Consider the following 8,384-nt stretch of genomic DNA (forward strand, 5'->3'; position numbering starts at 1 on the left):
ATTCCTCGGTCCTGGGTAGAGGCTTCCGCTAATGAACTTAGGAATCTGGATCAGCGATAAATCGGTGCCCGCAATAACGATATCGAGCTTCGACGATAGACAGAAGCCGAGGAAGTGTCGATACGCGGGCCGCGTTGAAGCGCAGCCGGTGTCGCGCCATAAATCCCGCGGACAAAAGGCGACGGGGCTGGAAAATGTCAGGATGTCGTCGGCAGTGTTTCTCCCGCTGGGCTGCAGAAATGGTATCGATGATGGCACGCCGACCGCGGGGTCAGAAGTTGCTCCTTCTTCTCCCCCAGAAAGTCACACAGCTGCCCTCACACCTCCGCAATGCTCGATCTCGCTCGACCGGAAGCGTGCGCGCATACCGCAGCATGTTCACTGTCAAGGACAGCTGTTCCGCCGTCTACGACCCGGGACTCTAACACCGATTTCGTTCTCCGTCGTCTTCTCTGCCTCCTCTCTCCTCTTCTTTTTCTTTTTTTTTGGTCTTTCTCCCGAGCTCGGCCAACGAGATCGTGTGTTGCGTGTCAAAGTCGATCGACTTTCGAGGAAGTCGTAATGTACACCGGAGGTGGCGTGCGACTTCGATGCCGCTAACCGGCCGGAACAGAACGATTCGAAATGATTAACGCTCTCGCATCGCAGGATCAACTAGGGCCTGGCCGGTTTTCGGTGATCCCGGCTCGTAACAGGATCGCCGGAGGAAATTAAGCGAAAATGAGTCTCGAGTCGTTTAGCCGAAACCCCCCCTCGTACAGGCTAATGATTAGGATTAGGCCCCGGGATTCGTGTTCGGGTCATTTTTCTTTTGCCGATTGGAACCGTTCCTCCGCTGGATCGCCCGAGTAATTAACGTGTTTCCTGAACGGGTAGCTCGGCAGGAATTTGTTACATTGAGATTTTCGGAGCGCCGCATTTAAAAGGATCGTTTTGGGAATTCGTTTTTAGAGGACGGATATCTGGTCGGCGAAAAGTTCGCGTGCATAATTTGCACGCGTTCGAAACGACGACACACAAATTTTTCCGACGTTTCGCCCGATATCGTGGGAATTGAAATAGTTTCGGCACGGTAGGCACAAAGCACGTGGAGCAGCTTTGCGCAAACTGGAAACTATTTGTGTCTACTAATTCGCCACTTTTCAGGATATTTTCGAATACTTGAAACATCGCGTGCCCTTACCTTTTAAGCTAAGCCAGTATATTCTACGCATTTCATCGAGTTCCAAATGTAATTCCATTCGTTTGTTCTCGCTTATTTGAAAGCGATTTAATTAATTTAAAGCTTCGTTTCTCGAATGAGATCAGAAATGTTAGTTAATTTAACTAAGCAGGACAGAATTATATGAAAAAGAAGTTAACTTACATTTTTTTCTCGTAAATGTATCGAATCCGCAGTCCGCAGTTTTATTCGTTTTAAACGTGGCTATTTATGTAATTTTAGTTGCGATTGTCCAAAAGGACATCTTTGAGTTTCTTTCTGATACGGTACAGTCATCGAGGATCCTATCGATGAGTTGGCGGCAGGCGAAGTGTGAACACGCACGAGAGATCTTATTTAATACCGAAACCTTACAAAGTAACATCGAACGACGAGGTGAAGGTTGATTTCATTTAGCGAGACCGATACACTCTGAAACTTACGATCCCCCTTGAGATATTTCACAGCCATCCTCTGATACTGCCGTCGGTCTGGGAAATTAGCGAGTGATAATAATTACCGTTTCTCTTTCGCACAAACGATGTCGGATCACAAAGCGTCTTTGGCGGCGATGTCGGCTTCACAGAGATGGTACCAGTCCCGGCGTCCTTTACCCTAGTCCTTTTGATCCTCGTGACCGTGGACTGCGACTGAGAAACAGAGGGAGAGAGGGAGAGAGAGAGAGAGAGAGAATGCGATAGCAAGAGGGAGAAAGAGAGAGAGAGAGAAAGAGAGATGAAGAGAGAGAGAGTGAGGTGAAGAGAGAATGCGATAGCGAGAGAGAGAGAGAGAGAGAGATGAAGAGAGAATGCGACAGCGAGAGAGAGAGGGAGAGAGAGAGAGAGAGATGAAGAGAGAATGCGATAGCGAGAGAGCGAGAGAGAGAGAGATGAAGAGAGAATGCGATAGCGAGAGAGCGAGAGAGAGAGAGAGATGAAGAGAGAATGCGACAGCGAGAGAGAGAGAGAGAGAGAGATGAAGAGAGAATGCGACAGCGAGAGAGAGAGAGAGAGAGAGAGAGAGAGATGAAGAGAGAATGCGATAGCAAGAGAGCTAGAGAGGAAGAAGAGAGAGAGAGAGACGGAAAGTGATAGAGAGGAAGAGAGACTACTTTATACCACGTATTCGTCGCTAGTTCGAAAATCAACGTTGTTTGTAAGTAACTTCGTAATTAACCAAACGTAGTTAAGACAGGACCAACCGGTCGACGATGGGATGCTGTCGGCAGAGGTGTTCCAGTTATGTGTCCTAGACCTTTAGGCGGTATTCTGGTTCGGAACTTTGAAAAGATCGATGCTTTTTTATCGTACTTCCTTGAAGTATGTATCTTCGAGAGTTGTCTGCAAAAAGATTTATTCGAGTTCGGAAAAATAACGAGGCTGCAAATGTCTGATGGGAGAAACTTTGAACTCAGTTTTCCCGGAACCTTATTTTCCGATGCGGTTGACGTCTCCAGATCTAGCAGTTGAGGAAATCTTCGACATACCTGTCGCTACCTCCAGAAATAATATCGTCAATAAGTTTAAATGGTTTGTCTAGTTTTTTTTTACTATGCCGTAAGCAAGATATAAAAATCAATTTTCTATCGATGACTTTTGCTGTTAAATTTTTGAAATGCTACGTATTTGAACCATTATTTTTGGCCTCTCTTTAAAACACTGAAATCTGCTAGTCGCGCGAACTCGGAAAACCTAATATTCAGGAAAATACGTTTGTAGTTTAAAGCTAACATTTATCTCGCGTGACGAGCAGTAATTTTCAGTGTTTTAACTTCGCCGTTGCTAGAAAGCAAAAGATAATTTTCGATATTTTGGGCTTTTCGTGTGACTTTTTTTTATCGAAATCTAGGGTCTGCCTCGTATTGATTTTATCCTCGCATATTTACTATTATATCGGCTATGTAATATATCGTTTTCAAGCGGATGTGCTTAAAATTATAGAAATTGTTTGAGAATAAGTGTTTAAGAATGTGTTGTTGAGTTTGTCTGAGAAAAGTCTAACAGATTATAAATAAAAAACCATGCTGTTCCATTCACAACAATTAACTTGAGCTTGAAATCTCTGCCACCGCTACACCTACACAAAAACTATTAAAAGCACGTAATCTATCCTATCAAATCAAACAACTTTTTTTCGAACATTTTTTCACTATCTTTCGAGATATTCGGATTTTCCAGATAAAACGGACACCCTCTATAATGGTTATCTGAAATCAAATACTATTTCTGACATTTATAATGGATATTAGTAACTGAACAAATTCTACTTATTTATAATCATTAATTAATTAGTAACCAAAATCATTTTAAACAAAAATTTAATGATCGTGCTTCAATATTTTCTCGTTTTGGTTATATAACAGTTATAACACCGAACTTCTATACGCGTTCAAAGTCAACAAAAAGCCACTAAAATGTTCATAATTATTAAAAAAAGAAAAAGAAAAAAACGTACGCCACGCGGAGAATAACCTATTTTCGTTTTGAACCGCCATAAATATTTGTTGATTGTTCGCATTCCAATTTCTTTTGATGCTCTGTCAGAGTTTCCAGCAATTAAAAATATCCGCAAGGGAGCTTAAGTCGTTTCCCATAGCAATCTTGATTTTTCACAAAGTGCTCGCAGGGCAAAAAAAACGGCAGATTCGTTTGTTCGGGCTGGCAAGGTTGCACGGCACCTAATCGACCGTTCCCGGCCAATTCCGTGGCAAAAATAACGCTGGCTCGGGGTCGGGTCGGATCGGGCCGGGTCGGGCACGTATCGGTGACAAATAGAAAGCGTACACAAAATTTTTGTATTTCAAAGCCAGCTGACGTTCGGGAAATTGGCGAGCGATGACAATTATCTGCGACCGACAAACGATATTCCATAAAGCGTGTGTTTCGGGTATCGAACGGAAACCCGGACAACTTGCGCTCCAATTTCGTTCCTTCCCGATTTAGAATCCGCTGGCCGTCGGTGTTCCCAGGGTAAAAAGAGTTTCACCGTTAAGTAGAAACCGGTGTAGCGTTAGTTACGCCTGTTGTGCGAAATTGGACGCTTAACGGGCGGCGATACGCGCGGATAATACAAGCGGCGAGACGTGTTCGTCCGCCGGCGAATATTTAAATACGAACCGGATATCGGCGAAGATTGCGCAGCGAGAAACTATACGTATGAATTATTGCCAGGATCGTGTCGCGTCTATGCCTGAGAGCATAATGTAACGCGGACCGTGATCGAAAAGTAATTGGACTCTATCGGCATCGGATAATGTTTGACCTCTCTGTTTATTTTAATACCTTTACACGTATTTTGTGGGTCGCATTCTGTGTACTTCTTTTTTTAGCTGGTTCATCGAAAATTATTCTGAGATGTCCATATTTACGGAATACGTCTCACAGAGATTTCATTTGAAATAGTTCGACAACTGTGCTCATTGTAATATGAAGAATAATCATTTTTTTCGATACGTGTATGTTCCTCGTACATAGCTAAAGGATTAATGGCTTTGACTTGACGCATCAATCTGCGAATTCCCATAGGTATAAGTAGATTGCCGATCTCTATGCAAATTTTGATTTTCATATGTGATTTTGCATAAATTAAAATTAGGGTAGTGGAGCCGGTTACTGTGGGATGACCAATTGCTGTGACTGGTTCGATTTGACAAATATAATTAAGTTTGCATTTATTGAATTCTTTCATTTTGTTTTATTAAAAATTATCGTTATTAATTATTTTGTTTAATAAAAAGTGTTTAAATTGCGACAAAGAAAGTTATTAACTGAAATAGTATTTTCTTAAGATGTACTGGAGGTATAATTATATTCGAAATAGTATTTAGTATGTAACATGTAATATAGTATTTAGTAAAGAATATATAATAATAGTAATTAGAACATTTTTAACATCTGTTTGCTTCTAATAATGTGAATATCTCAATACGATACACTCACGGAAATAAATTTAATAAAACTTTCGTGGAAATAATATTCAAGTGCAATAAAGAAAATATTTATTTCAAGTATTTCAGATTAATATGGTAAAATATGTATTTTAAATACTTATTACACATCTCTAAAATCAATTAAGCATTTCAAGCCTAGTATTTAATTTAATATACATATAAATAAATCACTATTTCAAATGAAGCACATGCACGATTAGTTGAATTATTTTTACCCAAGTCTGCTCAGCAGTCATTGTACCGAAAGACTCCCTAAAAATCAAACTGACTCGGAACACGCATAATCGCCAGCTTCCAGAAGCCATGACAGTGAATCACGAAAATAGAAGCAATATTTACCCAAGCGTGTCGGGCGTAAATTAAAAACACCCGGCATCATCCGTAGTAGCAGGCGATCCCAAATTGCATTAATCTGATCCTGTCCCGAAATTCCATCGTCATTCCTCAGCCCGAACCCGCGGGCACCCATAGACTACGAGCACGTCAGGAGGCGTTATCCTCGTCACGACCAAACTTCGTTCGCAATTCGTAACCTATTCCGACTAATACCGCATTCGCACCCCTAACTGCTGATCAACCCCCGTGGCCCGAGCCGGCGATGGCGTCGAACAAAAGCTGTCCTCGGGATGCATATTGATACAGGGCTAGGTTGCGTGACGCTCCGCAGATAGGGCACGCGCGTTTTCCTTTTCTCGGGGGCGGGTCGTGTCCGGGAAATTAGCGGGCAACAATAATTCGCGTCCGGCGTGGTTGACAAACGGCGGGCCACAAAGCGACGTCTCGCTCCCTCCGGATGCGGCATGGAAATCGGGCCGGTTCCGTAGCTCGTGGACCTCGGTCTGCCAAAAGAGAAAGGACATTGTCCTGGAACGAAAGCCAGCGGGTGGCTGCGAGAGCGGCTCTGTCCGTCGCAGCGGCCGCCTTTTGTGCCCGGCTAAATGAAAAGTCATCTCGAATCTATTACTTTCGAGTTTCGCCACTGGCCAGTGTAAATATTTGGGGTTTCGGGCATGGTGTCGCCAATGCAGATAGGGCGGATTCCTCTTCCCATTGTTACCGCTTGATAATTTATGATCCGGCCGACTCTCGCGCCTACCGTTTCCCCCCTTCCTCGTCCCACCGTCGACCAGTTCCACCCTTCTCTGTCCCACGAACGGCTCACCGATGTGCTCACGTACGAGCTCCGCGTGCCTGTGTCGGCGCAAAGGTCGGCCGAATGTGGGCGCGACCCCCGCGGCGATAATTGTCCGATTCTGGCTGGGCAGAAAGCGAACTTTTCGCACTTTTCACGCGATCTTCCGGCCCGAGGGGCGCAAACGTTCGCCGCGACGTTCGCAGGGGCTGCTCGCGCTGATTGTGCCGATTGTTCCCTCCCGATTTCGACGAATCTTCTCCCCGGCCGATGCTTTGTTGGCGCATTGTGCGCGCCACACCGCGCCACGTGGTGCGCCGACGATAGACACCGGTTTATGGGCGATTTAGGAATTGGCGGTTTGATTGTCGCCTATAGACACCCGGAGAATAGGTGTTTAACGATACGGTAAATGCTCCAAGGATTCGTTTGGGGAGGACCGTGGCTGATTCTAGGGGGTGGGGGATAGACCACGGTATCAACCAGGTATCAAGGATCGACTTCGAGGCCTGTTCCGCAGACGTTGCGGTGATACGGAAGTGGTTCGGCTGATCGACAAGGTAAACGTGCCAATTGATAGCGGTATTCAGATTTCTATTAGCGAACCGTTGTTTCGTTTATTGGAAATTCGGGTGCAAATATTTTAGAATTGGACGATCGTACTTCTTTCCAGATCCATATTTCGCGAATACAGAATTGCGAAGACATTACAAGAATTTGAGAATATTGTTATATTTATTTATTCAGATGTATATTGCATTTAAAATTGGGCAACGTTTTGATCAATGCAATCTCATTAGTTTTAAAAGATATACAATCTAGTCGCATTTAGGCTCGGTAGTTCTAGTGTCAAAAGGCGTTAGAAGCTAGGGTGAAGCTTGTCCAGTAATTGGACACTAAACTCCATTTAATCCCCTGAACGATATTTCATTACGATCTATTTTATTACTAAGTTCGTACATAATTATAAGCAATAATTAGATTTTGTGAAAAATACGTCGGAATGAATATTTTTTAATGAACCGACGATAGTATTACAGTGAGTAACATTGTACAAAAAATATGTCGTAGTTTCATCGAGCGCACCTTAAAATACAAATTATAGATGTCTGAGGTAACAATACTTATCCTAAACAGAGCTATTTAAACACGCTAGATGTAGAACACATCGTAAGCAAGAAGAACATGGCATCTTTTAGACACTTGTGCGATAATAGAACTACTGTAGAAGTATAATAAACGTTATTGTTTCCTGTAATACCGGAAATGTTCATTCGCTGTGTTTATCCATTGGACAGATCACTCTGGTTACTTTTAATGCTCGATGGTTAAGGCACAAACTAGTAAATCGTAAAGTATGGGTTTAATTAGATTACTTTGTTGCATTTTCGCGGTTCGCGATTCAGCGGTGAACGCGTTACCGAAAATTCGTGTTAAAACAGAAGTTTAAATGGATCTGAAACAGTCTCGTATCACCTAATCGAGAAAGCGAAAGAGAGAGAGAGAGAGAGAGAGAGAGAGAGAGAGAGAGAGAGAGAGAGCCGGTATCGGGAAGAAAGTTGGCGCGCCACAGGAACCACGAAACCGTATGGAAATTCGTGTTCTAAATTAAAGATCCGTAGACAACGCGGCTCGCCGCGTAGACAAACAATAGAAACAATGGACGGTCGTTGGCCCTCCTATGCATTGTACACGTCCCGTGTGCGTGGACTATTCTTGAGCACACAATAGCTACAAGGTTTCTCCAAATAAAAAAAAAAGAAACCCTTGCTCGCGCTCGTCATAGCCGCGGCGAGAGCGCGCGCCTGTATGCTTTGAGATGTTAAAATCGTCCCCGTGGCTCGCGGCAAATATTTGGTCGACAAGGCAAATGTTCCCGGCATTATGAGAAGAGCTTCTCAAATAATCATTCCATGTATCGACCGAACCAGGCCGACGGAATTCCGTTGCTTATCACGGCCGAGGGTTGTTCGTCGATTCGTTCCTGTAATCAGCGTTCCTTCAGGGATAATTCGCCGTGGACCGGCGAGGGAATATGAAAGGCAAATAAAAGATCTTTTCCTGATTGCCGAGGAATTTTTATGGGCCCCGGTGTACGGTTT

Source organism: Megalopta genalis, chromosome 12 (genome assembly GCF_051020955.1).
Source record: "Megalopta genalis isolate 19385.01 chromosome 12, iyMegGena1_principal, whole genome shotgun sequence".
Lineage (NCBI taxonomy): Eukaryota > Metazoa > Arthropoda > Insecta > Hymenoptera > Halictidae > Megalopta > Megalopta genalis.